General features: G+C 38.9%; 1 protein-coding gene across 9 annotated transcripts in view; it reads right to left on the bottom strand.

Annotated features, from left to right (window-relative positions):
* Positions 1-15,740, bottom strand: part of LOC128313104 (uncharacterized) — a 114,318-nt gene that overhangs the window by 96,226 nt on the left and 2,352 nt on the right. Inside the window, exons 3-5 of one of the 9 annotated variants that reach the window (XR_008293339.1) lie at positions 13,189-13,894; positions 12,488-12,577; positions 4,484-6,767 (exon numbers count right to left, since the gene is read on the bottom strand). The exons of 2 other annotated variants lie outside the window; for them this stretch is intronic. The gene's annotated coding sequence lies outside the window, so the exon portion shown is untranslated. Of the gene's footprint in view, positions 1-4,483; positions 13,895-15,740 lie in introns of those variants that run through there. 6 more of the 9 variants (XR_008293338.1, XR_008293331.1, XR_008293333.1 and 3 more) reach the window with 6 other exon arrangements.

The raw sequence follows: 15,740 nt of genomic DNA, 5'->3' as shown, positions 1-15,740 counted from the left end.
AGCTGCTTGTTTCCTGCAGGCCTGAGTTCTATGCTCAGATATATCTACAATTGCAAAGAAATTTTGAGAAACCTGTAAGAAGATGTGTAATAGAAATAGGACTAGAGAGGGCGCCTGGGTGGCTCAGTCGGTTAAGCGACCGACCTCGGCTCGGGTCATGATCTTACGGTTTGTGAGTTTGAGCCCCGCGTCGGGCTCTGTGCTGACAGCTCAGAGCCTGGAGCCTGCTTCTGATTCTATGTCTCCCTGTCTCTGCACCTCCCATGCTCGTGTTCTGTCTCTCTCTGACTCTCAAAAAATCAATAAATGTTAATAAAAAATTAAAAAAAAAAAGAAATAGGACTAGAGAAACATGAGTGACACCTGCCACTTAACCTTACTGCATTTCAACACCCAAATTCAAATGTAACTTCAGTAAGGGCAGGAATCCTAGCCTGTGCTCTCTGTTTGCCAATGTAGTTTGCAAAAAGGGGGCAAGATGAAGAGTCCACAAAGCCAATCATTATGTTCAAGGGGATGCTGAAACTATTCAAAGCCTTTCATTTTCACCTTGCCAAAAACGACTCAGTAACCAAAGGCAGACATTTCCCTTCTTTCATTCATTCATTCAGTGTCTATTGGGGACCACTAAGTTGCCAGGCACTCAAAAATATGCAATGGGAAAAAGACAGTCTCTTTAACAAATAGTGCTGGGGAAACTGGGGAGCTACCTGCAAAAAGAATGAAACTGGACCACGTTCTTATACGATACACAAAAGCAAACTCAAAATGGGTTACAGACCTAAATGTGAAACAGGAAACCATCAAAATCCTAGAAGAGAACACAGGCAGTAATTTCTCTGACATTGGCCTTAACAACATTTTCTAGATATGTCTCCTGAGGTAAGGGACACAAAAGCAAAAACTAAACTATTGGGGCAACATTAAGAAAAAAAAAGCCTCTGCACAGCAAAGAAAACAATCAACAAAACAAAAAGACAATCTACTGAATGGGAGATGGAAGAGGATATTTGCAAATGACACATCCAGTAGAGTTAGTATCCAAAATATATAAAGAACTTATATAACTCAACACCAAAACAAAAACAAAAATAAGTAATCCAATTTAAAAATGGGCAGAAGACATAAATAGACATTTCTCCAAAGAACACATACAGATGGCCAACAGACACATGAAAAGATGCTTACATCACTAATCATTAGAGAAATGCAAATCAAAACCACAGTGAGATATCATCTCACAACTGTCAGCATGGCTAAAATAAAAAAATACAAGGAAGAACAAGTGTTGGTGAGGATGTGGAGAAGAAGAAACACTCATGCACTGTTGGTGGGAATGCAAACTGGTGCAGACACTGTGGAAGACAGTATGAAGTTTCCTCAAAAAATTAAAAATACAAATACTATATGATCCAGTAATTCCACTACTGGGTATTTACCCAAAGAATACAAAACACTAATTCAAAAGGATATATGCACCCCTGTGTTTATTGCAGTGTTATTCACAATAGCCAAATTATGGAAGTAGCCCAAGTGTCCATCCATAGATGAATGGATAAAGAAGATATGATACACACACACACACACACACACACACACACAATGAGATATTACTCAGCTATAAAAAAGAATGAAATCTTGCTATTTGCAGTAACATAGATGGATTTAAAAATTTAATGTTTAAGTGAAAAAAGTCAGAGAAAGACAATGGGATTTCACTCATATATGGAATTTAAGAAAAAAACAAATCAACAAAGAAAAAAAGAGACAACCAAAAATAGGCTTTTAACTATAAGAACAAGGAGACGGTTACCAGAGGGGAGGTGAGTGGGGGGATGGATGTAATAAATGATGAGGATTAAGAGTTCACCTATAGGGGCACCTGCCTAGTTCAGTCTGTAGAGCATGCGACTCTTGATCTCCAGGTTCTGAGTTTGAGCCCCACATTGAGGGTAGAGTTTACTTAATAAAAACAAAATACACTTATCACAATGAGCACCGAGTAATGTATAGAATTGTGGAATCACTATATTGTACACCTGAAACCAATATAACACTGTATGTTAACTATACTGAATTAAAATAAATAAATAAGATCAAATAAATTTCCAGGCACTGTTCTAGCCTTCCCCTAGATTCCCCCTCTTCTCAATTGCAGATATGAGGAAATAGAGGCCTGGGGAAGCAGAATTGTCAACAGTTCTGAGCTCCCCTAATTTCAAGTCTAGAATTTTAGCCACAGACCAGACACTACTGGAAACAGACTGTCTTGGAAGGGCATAACTTTATATTTTCCTCAAGTTGTTTTGTATGTTGTTTGGCTAAGAAACAAAATTGGCTCAGGTTTGGGCAGGAAGCTGGGTATGAAGTTGTCACGGTCCCTGACTCACCAGGTGCGTCACCAGACTTGGGCAGCAGCTCATCCACCAACGGGACAAGCCCCACCAAGAGCTGTGGACTGGGATTTGTCTGGATGCAGCATGGTCAACAAGGACATGTCACTATTTTCCTTGATTTGAGTATCCCTTGATTTGAGTGTCACCCATTGAAGGGACTTTGGGATCCCTGTGAGTAACAGAGGCCCCATTTTCTTTCCTCTTTATATTTAGAATTCCTTTAAGGATTTACAGTGCCACATGGCAAAACAGATAATAATGAACATGAACTTGATGTACTCACAGAAAAGACCAACTATGTAGTTTCCTAACAGGAATTACACCTCCATATGCTAAAAGATTTGTACACTTCTTTGTCAAGGACCTCTTCCTATGGGGTCTGGTATTGGACCACATTTCCGAAAAGTTCACATTTCTAACTCAAATCAGTGTAATATGATTCCCTTTCACACCTATGTGGCTATACACAAAGTGATTTGATAAGGTCTTCTGAATCATTTTTTAATGACCTGTATTTCTCAAATAGTTGTTTCTTTTTTTTTTAATGTTTTATTTATTTTTGAGACAGAGAGAGACAGAGCATGAGCAGGGGAGGGGCAGAGAGAGAGGGAGACACAGAATCTGAAGCAGGCTCCGGCTCTGAGCTGTCAGCACAGAGCCCGACGCGGGGCTCGAACTCACGGACCGCGAGATCATGACCTGAGCCGAAGTCGGACGCTCAACAGACTGAGCCACCCAGGCACCCCATCAAATAGTTGTTTCTGAACCAATCCAGTTCAACAGCTCCCTTTGTGACCTAATATACCTCCAGGTATAACTTAATAGGGAGATGGCAACCAAGGATTGGGAGCTTCACTCTTATTCCCCACAGAAGGCAAATAGATACTTCTCATCAATTGCCACACTTGTTCCACTGCATTGAGATTTAGTCTTGATTCTTTACAGTCCAACACTGCAAGCAACACAGTCAACTAATTGGAATTGACATTTAAATTGAAATCTATTTGCAATCCCAGGATTAAATTAAATCACTAGAAAATCTAACTATTCTTGAGAGATTTCTCTAAACACCCCTAATCTTCTGTCTGGTAACCTAATGTCACGTTCCCAATGGTAATGTGCATTAGGTGACTCAAAAGTTCCATCTCTCTTTGTTTAAACAAACTAGAATTCTAACTCTCATTGTGAGTTTTGAGTTGTATCAGGTAATAACTTCAGGTGGGAAGATAAGGAACAGATTTTCTATTTTCTATTTTAATTCTTTAAGATGAAACCTTTGCTTTCCCAGATTGTTTACTAAGTTGGTCCATAGGATTCTAGTTGAATTTATGTTTAAGGCCAACAAAAATGTTCACATTTTATCTGATTTATCCAACCTTAACTTAAGGACTCTAAATGCTAATCATTGCCTAGTTGTTATTTAATATTGGCAGACTTGCTTGAGAACTCTAAGATAACTCACTTGCAATGAATAAATACTATAAAAAAGTAATTCCAAGTTTTAAATACTTTTTAGGATTTCAGAACCTAAGGGGAAAATCTTAGAGTTGGTTAAGAGAATCAAAGGCATCCGTTTCAGTATTTTACTAAATGTGCTCCTCAGAACAGGACATAAGCACTCCATGTAAGGGATCCCGTGATCAATTAAGTTTGGAAACCCTAAATTCAATGTCTCACTCAAAGATTCACAAGGCACATTAGCATGTTAAAGTTTGTAAAAAAAAAAAAGTCTTACAGTAAATAGTCATATCCAGTTATGCAGAAGAAACTTCTAGAAAGCAGTGAAACTTTGTTTTCTATTCATGAAACATCTATTAACAAGTCTTCTAAAGAACACACTTTAGAAACTCTAAGCATATCTAACCTCTTGCCTCACCCAGAAACATAAAATGTAAAAGATGACCATCCTTTAATAAAACATCTCCAGGTTTCATAAGCTCTGCCTGATCACCCACCAGGTCAAGGTTCTTTGTTTTACTATACACTCTCTTGCAAAAATTCAGTCCTCCCCATCTCAGCTTTTTTCATGTTATTCTTTCACTTGTGGATATGGGGAACTCATTAGCTTTTTCCTTTGAAAACCCTCCACAAAGGCTTTTTTTAACACAAATATAATTTTCCTCCCTAAATTAATATCTTCAGCCATGCCCCATTGCCTTTAAGACAGCTCCAAATTCTAAAGAATAGCCAGGCACCTGCCTCCCTGCCTACCTTTGTCTCTTTTGTTATCCAGTCCACTCCTGCCTTCTTCCCTCTCCATTGTAATCTACTCGGGGAATCCTCACTGTTTTTATTTTGCACGTTTCCTGAAATTATCTTCCCTATCCACTAGGAAAATTCATGCTCATCCCTCAAGGTCAAACCCCACCTCCACTGGAAGTTTCCCTGATCACTGCCCTCACAGGTTCACCGGCTCTTCTTCCAGATTCCCATAGTACTTGGAACCTCTCTCTTACTTAACATTATTAGTGATTATAGCCATTTATTTATTTTTTTATGAATATAATTTATTGTCAAATTGGCTTACATACAACACCCAGTGCTCATCCCAACAAGTGCCTCAATGCCCATCACCCATTTTCCCTCTCCCCCATCCCTCATCCACCCTCAGTTTGTTCTCTGCATTTAAGAGTCTCTTGTGATTTGCCTCCCTCCCTGTCTAACTATTTTTTACCCTTCCCTTCCCCCATGGTCTTCTGTTCAGTTTCTCAAGATCCATATATGAGTGAAAATATATGATATCTGTCCTTGTCTGACTTATTCACTCAGCATAATACCTTCCAGTTCCATCTATGTTGCTGCAAATGGCATGATTTCATTCTTTCTCATTGCCAAGCAGTATTCTATTGTATATATAAACCACATCTTCTTTATCCATTCACCAGTTGATGGACATTTAGGCTCTTTTCATAATTTGTATGATTTATTTTTATATCTATTTCCCATCCCATAGGATGAAAACTTATCATAGTGCCTAGTATACAGTAAGCATGCAATAAATATTTGCTTAGTGAATTAATAAGTGAGCAGACACAAGTATATTTTTAATAAACATTTTATTATTCTTTTAAAAATCTTTAATTTTTATTTTTGAGAGAAAGAGAGAGAAAGAGAGAGAGAGAGAGGAAGACACAGAGTATGAGCGGGGGAAGGGCAGAGAGAAAGCAAGACAGAATCTGAAGCAGGCTCCAGTTCTGAGCTGTCAGCACAGAGACTGAGGTGGGGCTCAAAGTAGGACCATGAGATCATGAACTGAGCTGAACTCGGACACTTAACTGACTGAGACATCCAGGCACCCCCAAACACAGGAATTTTAAGGTCAGCTTTCCCTTTTTCGGGAAAGGAAAGAACAGTTCTTTCCTTACCTATCCCATGTTCTACCCATTAATCTTTTCCTGTTTTTCTTAGGAACCTCTCCAGTTTCTCCACATACTTATTAGAAGGATAAAACCAAAACCAAATGCCATATAACATTTCATGGATTCTGGTGCTCAAAGTTCTTCCTTTTGGTTGAATCTATAATGAATTTGATTTCAAATCTCGTCTCAAATTTTGATATTTCTTTCCATAAATGTTTTCTGTTAAGAATAAAAAGAGGAAAGGGGCGCCTGGGTGGCTCCTCAATTAAGTTTCCAACTTTGGCTCAAGTTACGATCTCACAGTTCATGAGTTTGAGCCCTGTGTCCGGTTCTGAGCTGACAACTCAAAACCTGGAGCCTGCTTTGGATTCTGTCTGTCTCTCTCTTTCTACCCCTTGCCCACTGACACTCTGTCTCTCCCTCTCTCAAAAATAAACATTAACTTTTTTTAATATTAAAGGAGGAAATTAAACTTAGATCCTTAATGGGTGTATAAAATCTTGATATTAGGGATAATTTCTAATTTTGTCCAAAAAAATTAATCTTCCCAACAATAACACTGCTACAAGTTCTCAAAGATGTAAACCACTCTGGGGTATATATTACTTGATAAATCTCCTTATTAGAAGAATGTCTCAGGCACTAGAGAGAATATATTTTTTTAGATCTTAAAGGATTTTAGATTTCTTAAAGAGTTTTGATACCTTTAGAGTTAATTATACAACTTATACTTGAACATAAAAGATTAGTAACCTAAAGATATTTGTAGAGTTTCTCTAAAGATTAACTAATAAAAATGATGAATAAAAAGAATATAAGCCTTCCATGTGAAATTATTATGTTTTAAATATTTATTTTTGAGAGAGAGAGACACAGAGCGTGAGAGGAGGAGGGGCAGAGAGAGGGGGAAGCACAGCATCTGAAGTAGGCTCCAGTGAGATCATGACCTGAGCCGAAGTTGGACGCTTAACCCACTGAGCCACTCAGGCACGCTTAAGCCTTCCATGTTGAACTATTATGGGAAATGAATAAGAAAAGAAAACTTCTTCAGGGATACGTAGAACAGAAAAATTCAGAATCATAAACACAACTATGCAACCAAATATAACATTACTGTATTTGTCAAAATAATTATTAACAATAGTTCTTCCATTGTGCCCTGTGGCCAGAAGAATCCCAGAATGGGACATTAATAGGTCCTTGCAATTATCATCACTCCCTGGAAAAAGTCCATCTTGAGAAAATACGCCAGGGACATAGCAGCTCTGATGACAACGCACAGGCAAGGGTTTAAAGTCAATAAATGGAATGACAACCAGGACAGTTGGGCTGCAAGTGATAAAAAGCCAAACCACTTGGCTTATGAAAAAAAGGAAATTAATTGACTCCTATAAAAAGTCTAGGCATTGACTGCAGGCATGGCTGGATCCAGTGCAATATGACTGCACCTTGGTCTCTTTCCATCCCTCGCATTCACTTCCCTTTTTATTGCCTTCACTCTGAGGCAAGTTCTCTCCCTGGGAGGTCCCCAGCAGCACTAGGCATATATCTTCCAGATTCCTGTCCAGCCCACACCCAAGTATTTGTTCTAATTGGACCAAATTTGGTCACATGTTCATCCATGAACATTCATTGCAGCCAAAGGGTGTTAGTCCAAGAAGAAAGAAGAATGAACCCTACACAGCCAGAACCAGTAGCTTTATACCATAGTGATGCATAAACAATTTTATACTGCTTTCGAGCTCTAGAAATGCCTAGGTTCCTATTTCCTAAAAACTGGACATCTTGAATTCTTGGAACCATCTGTTCATATCATAACGGTGAACTCAAATTCAAGTGTTCTTTTTGTAATAGAGTACATTAGTTGGTGAGAAGATTCCTATTTACTCAGCATGTTGTCTGTTTTTAGCTAAAGTCCCAAAGCCGGGAATAATAAGAGACAATTACACACAAACACACCCCACCCCATTCTAAGTAGAGTGTCTGAAACATCCAGGCCAAACTTCATAAAAGAAAACAAATCAGTTCAGTATCTATGAAACCCTCACCTCCACATAAAAATATGACAGGGCCAAATTGTTAAAGATCATTGAAGAAGTCAAGGATAACAGGAATTCAAAGAAGTGGAGAGTGTTTTGACCCTTTTTCCTCCTCTTCTCACACAGAGAGAAAATTGTGCTACCTCCCAACCTCCCCCATAAAGATGGAAAGGTATCTGCAGAAGGGGAGACAGGCACCTTGTTTCCCAGCAGAAGTGTAACTTATCAGATGATGAGGTGAGAAAAATAAAGCAGAGTAAGTGATCGCTGTGGGTGTGTGTAATTTGAGATGGGAGTGGTCAGGGAAGATCTCACGGATCAGAGGACTTTTGGTCTGAGGCCTAACGGTGGGGGAGCAAGGCATGCAGGTAGCTGGGGGAAGGGTGTTTTAGCAGAGAGACTAGAAAATCCAAAGGCCCTTAGCAAGAACATGTTTACAGTATTTTCTGGGGTGGAAAGGAGCCAGCGGGACTGGAGAGAAGTGAGCAAGAGGGAATGTGGCAGGAATAAAGGGTGGAGATTAGAATGGAGTTGCATTTACTACAATGGGTCGAGAGTAATGGAAGAGGGAGGGAACACACCCTGCTTACTCTGGGTACCTGAGCTTTGGAGCAGGCCTGGGCTGGGGGCTGGAGGAGCCAAGGGAACCTTTGAATTATATGTGAGATAAGATATAATTGGGTTAGAGAATTAGATGTTGGGTTTGGATTTAGACTGAACTGTACTTGTCTTTTAATACCTGACAAGTAAGTAAACCTTACTTAAAGTGGCTGAAAAGCAAGGAGATCTATGTGAGGGGTTATCTACAGGGCAGGAATGAGAAAGTGCATGTTTGAAGGTTAGAGAAAAATAAAGCCATTTCCTATGTGTGCCCCACAGAGTTTACCTCATTCAATAAACTGATTACTTTCTAAAAGATTCAAAACCTTTTACAATCCGTCTGTGAATTTGCTGTATACAACACAATGTTTCACACAGTATTATGTGTAAACTCAGTAAACATTTGCTAAGTATCAAGTAGTATATAATATGCCATTTGAGGGGGAAATGATGTAGCATTGAATAATGGTCAGATCAGGGATAGCCGAAGTAGGGCCTAATTTTCTAAATGGTATAATGAAAAATTTGAGATCATCTGGAGGGTTTACATGTGGCCTCCTGGTCTTAAATCAGTCACCTACAAAGGACTCTGAAGTTCAAAGGACTGTGAACTTGTTAGATAGGATCAATACCCAAACAGCCTATGACACAGTAATGATATTTGCTGCTTGCTAGTATTATTGTGCACCACACTTGGTGTCCAGGAAATATGAACAGCTGCAGTATTGTAAGATGAAATAAATTGAATACAAACAGAGTCACACGCAGAAGGGACACTTTTTGAATGACGGAAATCACTAAATTGGCTATTTCCACTGCCATTCTTGGCTTAAACAAGATGACAGTTCGTTACCTTTTCACATAGAAGAAGCCTAGAATTTGGCAATCCAGAGCAGAAATGGCTGCTCTAAGGTCATCAGAAACTAGACTCTTCCTATGGCGCTGCTTTGGTCAACTCTGGGCCTGTCATCTCCTAATCCACAGTGGCTATTTGATTTCAACCCATCACATCTGCATCCCAGCCAGAGGGAAAAAGGAAGAAGGGTACTCCTCTTCCCTTTGAAGGAAACTTCCCTCTGAAGAAAATTGTGTGAAGTTCTCACACAATTCAGTGTACCAAAACTAGCTGCAAGGGAGGTTAGGAGCTGTGACCTTTAGTATTGTGTTTCCAAGGAGGAAAGGGAGAATGGATGGAAGACATGGTCAACTAGCCATTTCTGCCTTATCTTGTTTCTCTTAAAGACCTGTGGGTGAAGTTAGATTGATGCTTTTTATCAAGAAGAGTTACTCCCTTTCCTACGTCTGCATGCCACATTAGTGTATTCACAGCTCTATTTACTGTTTATATTGTGTTTCTGATTATCCTTAATAGCTAATTCTACTGGTCTCAAAGACAAAAGTTCAGTTATATAACCCATCAACATACTTCCTGTCCACCCCTCCTCCAGATGAATTAGCTGTGCCGGATGATTCATTTGTCTCCTATGGAAATTATTAATAAATTGGTTCAGTAAGCATGTAATGAAAGGCAGAGTGTAGTGGTGGAACAGGGGTGGGCTACAGACCAGACTCTCCTCAATTGAACTTCTGCCCCAACATTGAAGTAACGTGACCTTGGGCACACTTACAGCATCTCTAAATCCCCATTTCCTTCTCCATAAGATAAGGATCACAATTAATACTTCTTGGTGCTGCTGTGAGGAGTGAATTAAATATAACATGAAAAGTGACCGTATGCCTGTATAACACTCAAAATTGTTACTCTGTAATTTGTTCACTGTTCCCAGAGCACCTGTAACGTCCTAGGCACCATATTTGACACTGTGGTTGTTAAAGCTTCAAGAAGACATGCAAGAAGCTTGTGATGGAATGGAGGGGCTTAAGAAACCCAGAAATAGCTCTGTAGCATAGGAAAGGTCTTGCATATGTGTAACATTAGAACGATACCTCCCTTGACTGATATCAAAATTGTAGTTACATTCTCTTCCAGAAAATGGAATGATTCAATCTGTTAAGAATCCGTGTGCTTGATTTGCTGTTTGGTAACTAACACTGACATGTGGGCTACCCCATGTAGGTAAATAGGGTCACATGAAAGGCATGCAATGGCCCCACTGGTACATTTATCTGAAAAGTGACAGACAAGTACCTACGTGGTACTTTCTCGACTACTTGTGAACATCACACAGCACTTTAGGTTAGAATTTGAAACCTAAAACAAATTGATCATCACACTACAAAAACTCAGACATAAGTCACTTTCTCTACATCTGTGTGTCTTCAAAGCTCAACGCAATAGTAATAATGCACTATCTAGTCCCCCCTTCCTTTGTAGAGATCTGCTGAAGATCTCTACATGCCTCACCCAGGGTAGGCACAGGGGATGCAAAGATGAAGAGGATGGCATCTGTCTTCCTAGAGTATACCATTACAGAAGGGGCACAGACAAGTGAAATTTTCATATTATGTGATTAATGCTATGACAAAGAGAGCTATCCCAGAGTGCTATGTAAGTTCATAGGAGGGGACAGTCCACCAAGCCTCAGCCAGTGAGGGAATGCTGCCTGGAGGAGGTGAGTTCTACACTGAGGCCTAGACGATGAGTAGAAATTAACCAAGTAAAGGGTGCTTTAGTCAGTGCAAACAGCAGATCCAAAGGGCATGGTATATTAAGGAAGGGAGGGATTCGGTATGGCTGAAAAGGAACATGAGAGACAAGATTTGCTAGGTACAGATATTGTATCATGCATACATACATACATACAGTGAAGAACCTTGATACCTACTATGATGATTCAGCTCATAGGCTTCTCCTAATTTTCTAGGAAATGCAGAGGAAAACAACAACAACAAGAACAACATGGGATTCATTTTGTCATGGTAGAAAATAATTTTATGTAAAAATGTGAGAAATAGCTACATAATATAACTTTTCCACTTAGAAGAAACACAGGAAGCAGTATACTGTATTGTGTGTGTGTGTATATATATATGTGTGTGTGTGTGTGTATATATATATATGTATATATATATACAATTTTTCAATTCTTTACAAGTGCTCAACCTTTTAGTAACTTGGGTTTAATTCTTTATAGCACTTTAAAAATAACACAGTAAACAAATGACCAGGATTCTGTAGTGTCTTTGAAGACTTTTAAAATCCATATTTAATTTTTTCTCTGATGTAGACCCTCAAAGAAGTTTGGGTTAATTATAAGGTATATCTAAATTACTAGTCCTTTGGGTGAGAGCTCATCACATTTCATAAATTTAATGGGATGAATAAGAATTGATGCAACACTAAGAGATTACACAGGAATTTCTGTACAGTGACACTGTAGTCAATTAATGAAGCTAATTTCTCAGTAGGCAATGTGGTACCTTTAAAAAATGCATATAATTAAAGGATTTTTCTCTTTCATTTATGGTTAATATGCAAATCTGATATCCATAAATTCATTCCAGATAGAGGAAAAGCAATAAAATTTTTATGATTTGGCAGACTTTAAATCATTTAAGATACTATAATAAGTTATTGAAGAAAGATGTTGAAAAATTAATAGAATCCCCTTAATAGCAAAGAAAATGTTAGTACTTTGCAGAGAGAAAATTCTCCTCAAATTTCCTATTCAACACAAAGAAAAGAATTTCCCAAAGTTCACCTAATACATATTTTTAGAAGACAAAAATCATTCACAGAAGTACAAAGGTAGGTGCTATGATCAGACACAAAATGAACCATGGTCCTGACCCCCATAGAGCTAAGTACAAAGCAGAACAGATTACCCTCTCTCTGTAACAGTATGATTTTCAGGATCCCACCACTAATGGAATAGAACATTCCTTGAATCTGGACTATGAGAAAACTAGGGAAAGAAACTAGGGAAAGATTGAGTTGACAATCCTACATTCCCTTCAGCATATTTGAGGGCTTTTTGAGAAAGAGAAGGGATATTAGCTAGGGAGATCCAGTGCCCTAGTTCTAAGTCATTTGAAGTACATTTACTCCCTCTGCTATTTGATATGCCTCAATAACCACTCCCTTTCTTATTTTCCTACTCCTCTATCACACCAGCACACCTCCACCACTTACCTTCGTTATTTGGAAACATCAGCTTGACAGAAAGAGCCATGAAAGATACATGTGATTTTGATATTAATTCTTCCAACACTTCTAAGATGTCTGAGGACAGAGGAACACCCTGCTTAAGAGTCTGAAGTGCTGTTATGTATTCAAAGATTCAAACCACTCATCTCTTAAGTCTGCAAGTACAAAACTATCCCATGGTGGTGACAAGTGAGTGTTACAAGTGATGTGCCCTGGGCTCGGGAAGATGGAAGAGAAGTTAGGTATGCTGGAGTTACTGGCGGAGGCATTTAAATAAATACATACATACGTATTTACTTACCACCCACCACGTGCCAAGTATCCAATGCTGTGAAGCAAGTATTATTGTTCCCATTTTAAGGATTAGAAAACACAGTCATCAAGAAGACAAGAGATTTTCCTTAAATAGTTAAGGAACAGAGCCAAGATTTGGGCCTAGACCTTTCAGTCCAGCACTTTTCCCATGATACTAGCCCACTTCTTGGACGTGGCAAGGTGCTAACTGGGTCTTGAAAGAGAGATAGGAGCAAGGCATTGAGAGAAGTGTGGAAGGAAGAGAAGGGTGTCACGGACCTGGTCACCCTGAAGGGTACTACTGGGACCCGCTGCCACCACAGACTGTCTTCCACATTTTTCTCTCTAGTAAGACATTAGAGAAGAGGTGATTGGGAAAGAAAACATCTTACTTGACAATTCTGCTCTTGAGGGTACCAATTTTGGAGGAGCACAGCCTGCAGGGATCACTCTTAGGGGTGGGAACCCTTAGATAACAATTTTAAGACTTTCTGTCTTCAGTAGTTTAGAAAGCCCAGTGCACTTGACTCATAAAATTCCATCATGTTCTCACTGTCCTTCATTCTGGTCTCTTCCAGACACTAGGAAACATTATATAGAAAAAGGGAGACTGACGTTATAACCCACTACTCTGTCTTTTCTGTTTCTTTCTTTAAAGAAGTCTTGACATCATCTGTTAAGTGATCAGTTTACACTGGCAACAGTTGGCTGCTAGTCAAACTGAACTATAGTGTGTAACTTTCATCTATCAGATATCAAGTTTTGCATGTGAACACAACAAAAGATCTCTCCTGGATTGAACTGTATAGATTGTGCTATATGTTACCACACTTTTGTTTATACATTTGATTTTAATGTTTACATCAGAAGCTCAGCTTAGTATAAAGGCTACTTATTCCATGCCTTGCTTATTTTCAACAATGAAGTTAATTTTTTTTTAAGGTGTTTTGGATGAAGGCTTAGGAAAGCTTAGGTTACTCATTAGAATTCAAGAGCTGACTATACAGGTGTTGGTTGCGTAGTCCAAAGAGGTAGCAGGTTTGAAGGTCATATAATGTCACTGGAAGAACATCTGAATGACATGAGAAGTTTTAATGCCTAAGAAATTGTTGAAAGACAAAGAAAGTATTAGGGGATTCTAATTACTGGAAGAGGAGACTAGAATTTTCTCAAAATTTTAGCAGTGATGACTTTAGAAAACTAGCAAAAGGTCATTAGTAAAACAGTTGGCTTAGATAATGTAATAGCCAATGAGGCTAATACAGGACCAAAATATTCTGATTTTATAATCTGTGGATTAAAAAAAATACCTGAACAGTTTGCCTGTTATGATGCAAACCCTCTATGGAAGTCCTACCAGGAAAACAGAAGATTCTCTCCAAAAGGGAATACTTAAAACAATGTTTTTAGAAAGGCATCAAATTCTCAGTTTGTTATATACTACAATACATAACAATTTCCAATGACCTATTTTAATGGAAGTTCTAGGATTTTTCCCTGTGATGCTACCATTTTCTTGTTCGTGCTCTTAAGACATCACTAATGTACTAAAAAAATATTTCAAATGCCAAAAAGAATTGAGAGAACAGCAAGCATGGCCGACAAGGGATGAAAGCAATATATGAAACAGACAAGTCAGTCAGTAACTCAGAATACAACAGAAATTAAGTGGACTGGAGGAGGCAAAACGTTGCTTTGCCAAACCATAAATTGGCAATGGTCTTTTCATCAGGCAAAGGACACCCAGAATATGCAGATAGTTGATTAAAAATAATATAATGTGGTAGAGAAGTGTTAAGATGTACATAAGCGTCCAGTTTAAAATCAACATTAGAGTAAGACTTGTAAATTGTGTGAATTGCTAAGTAGTATTTAATTAATTTAATTAGTTTATCATCGTGAGCATGGCTGATAAGAGAGGTGACTAATATCTGGAGCAAAAGGGCACGTGTTCACATGCCTAGTAAAGGCTTCTGTATCTGCAGTGGTTTTCAAACTTGAAGGTGGGTCCAAGCTCCTGGGAGGCTTGTCAAAATGTAGATTTCCAGGCCCCTTTCCCAGAGGTTCTGATTTAGTGGTTCTAGAGTAGGGTTTCTTAATTTTGGCACTACTGATATTTTAAGTGAGATGATTTTCTTGTGTGGGAACTTCCCTGTGCCTTGTAGGTGGCTGAGCTGCATTTCAGGTCCACTAGATACTCATAACATCATTTCTCTGGGCCTTTTTCCAGATGTTGATAAATGTCCCCTAGGGGCAAAAATCACTCTTCTCCTCCTTGGGTGAGGTGTCTAGGGTGAAGCCTAGGGACTGCATTTCTAATGAGAACATCCAGGTGGTTTTGATGAATATGGTCAGTGGACCAAAGCTGAGAAACACTGAACTAATGTGTTACATTATGTCCCCTCCAAAATTCATACGTTAAAGTCCTAACCCTCAATATCTCAAAATGTGACCCTATTTGGAAACAGTCATTACAGATTTAGTTAAGATAAGGTCATACTGGGTTAGGGTGGGGCCCTAATCCAGTAGGACTGCTGTCTGTATAAAAAGGGAAAATTTGGACCCAAGAGATAGGCACACAGGGAAAATGCCATGCAAGCCAAAGAACTACCAGAAGCCAGGAGAAAGGGGCGGGACAGATTCTTCCATAGCTCCCACAGGGGGAGCATGGCCCTGCAGACACCTTGATCTCATACTTCTAGCCTCCAGAACTGTGAGACAATAAATTTCTGTTGCTTAAGCCACTCAGTTTGTGGTACTTTGTTACAGCAGCCCTAGCAAACTAACACATAAAGAATAAAACACAAGTCAGAGTTTAGCACTGGGACATTTGAAGCTGGATCAGAGAGAAAAATGGAAAGATTACAGATTAGCACCAATTCCTAATTTTATCTTTCTCAGCACCTGACATAAAATAGGGGTTGATAGTTTTTATTTTTATTAG

Source organism: Acinonyx jubatus, chromosome E4, assembly GCF_027475565.1.
Source record: "Acinonyx jubatus isolate Ajub_Pintada_27869175 chromosome E4, VMU_Ajub_asm_v1.0, whole genome shotgun sequence".
Classification (NCBI taxonomy): domain Eukaryota; kingdom Metazoa; phylum Chordata; class Mammalia; order Carnivora; family Felidae; genus Acinonyx; species Acinonyx jubatus.
This window is presented reverse-complemented; position numbering and strand designations above follow the sequence as displayed.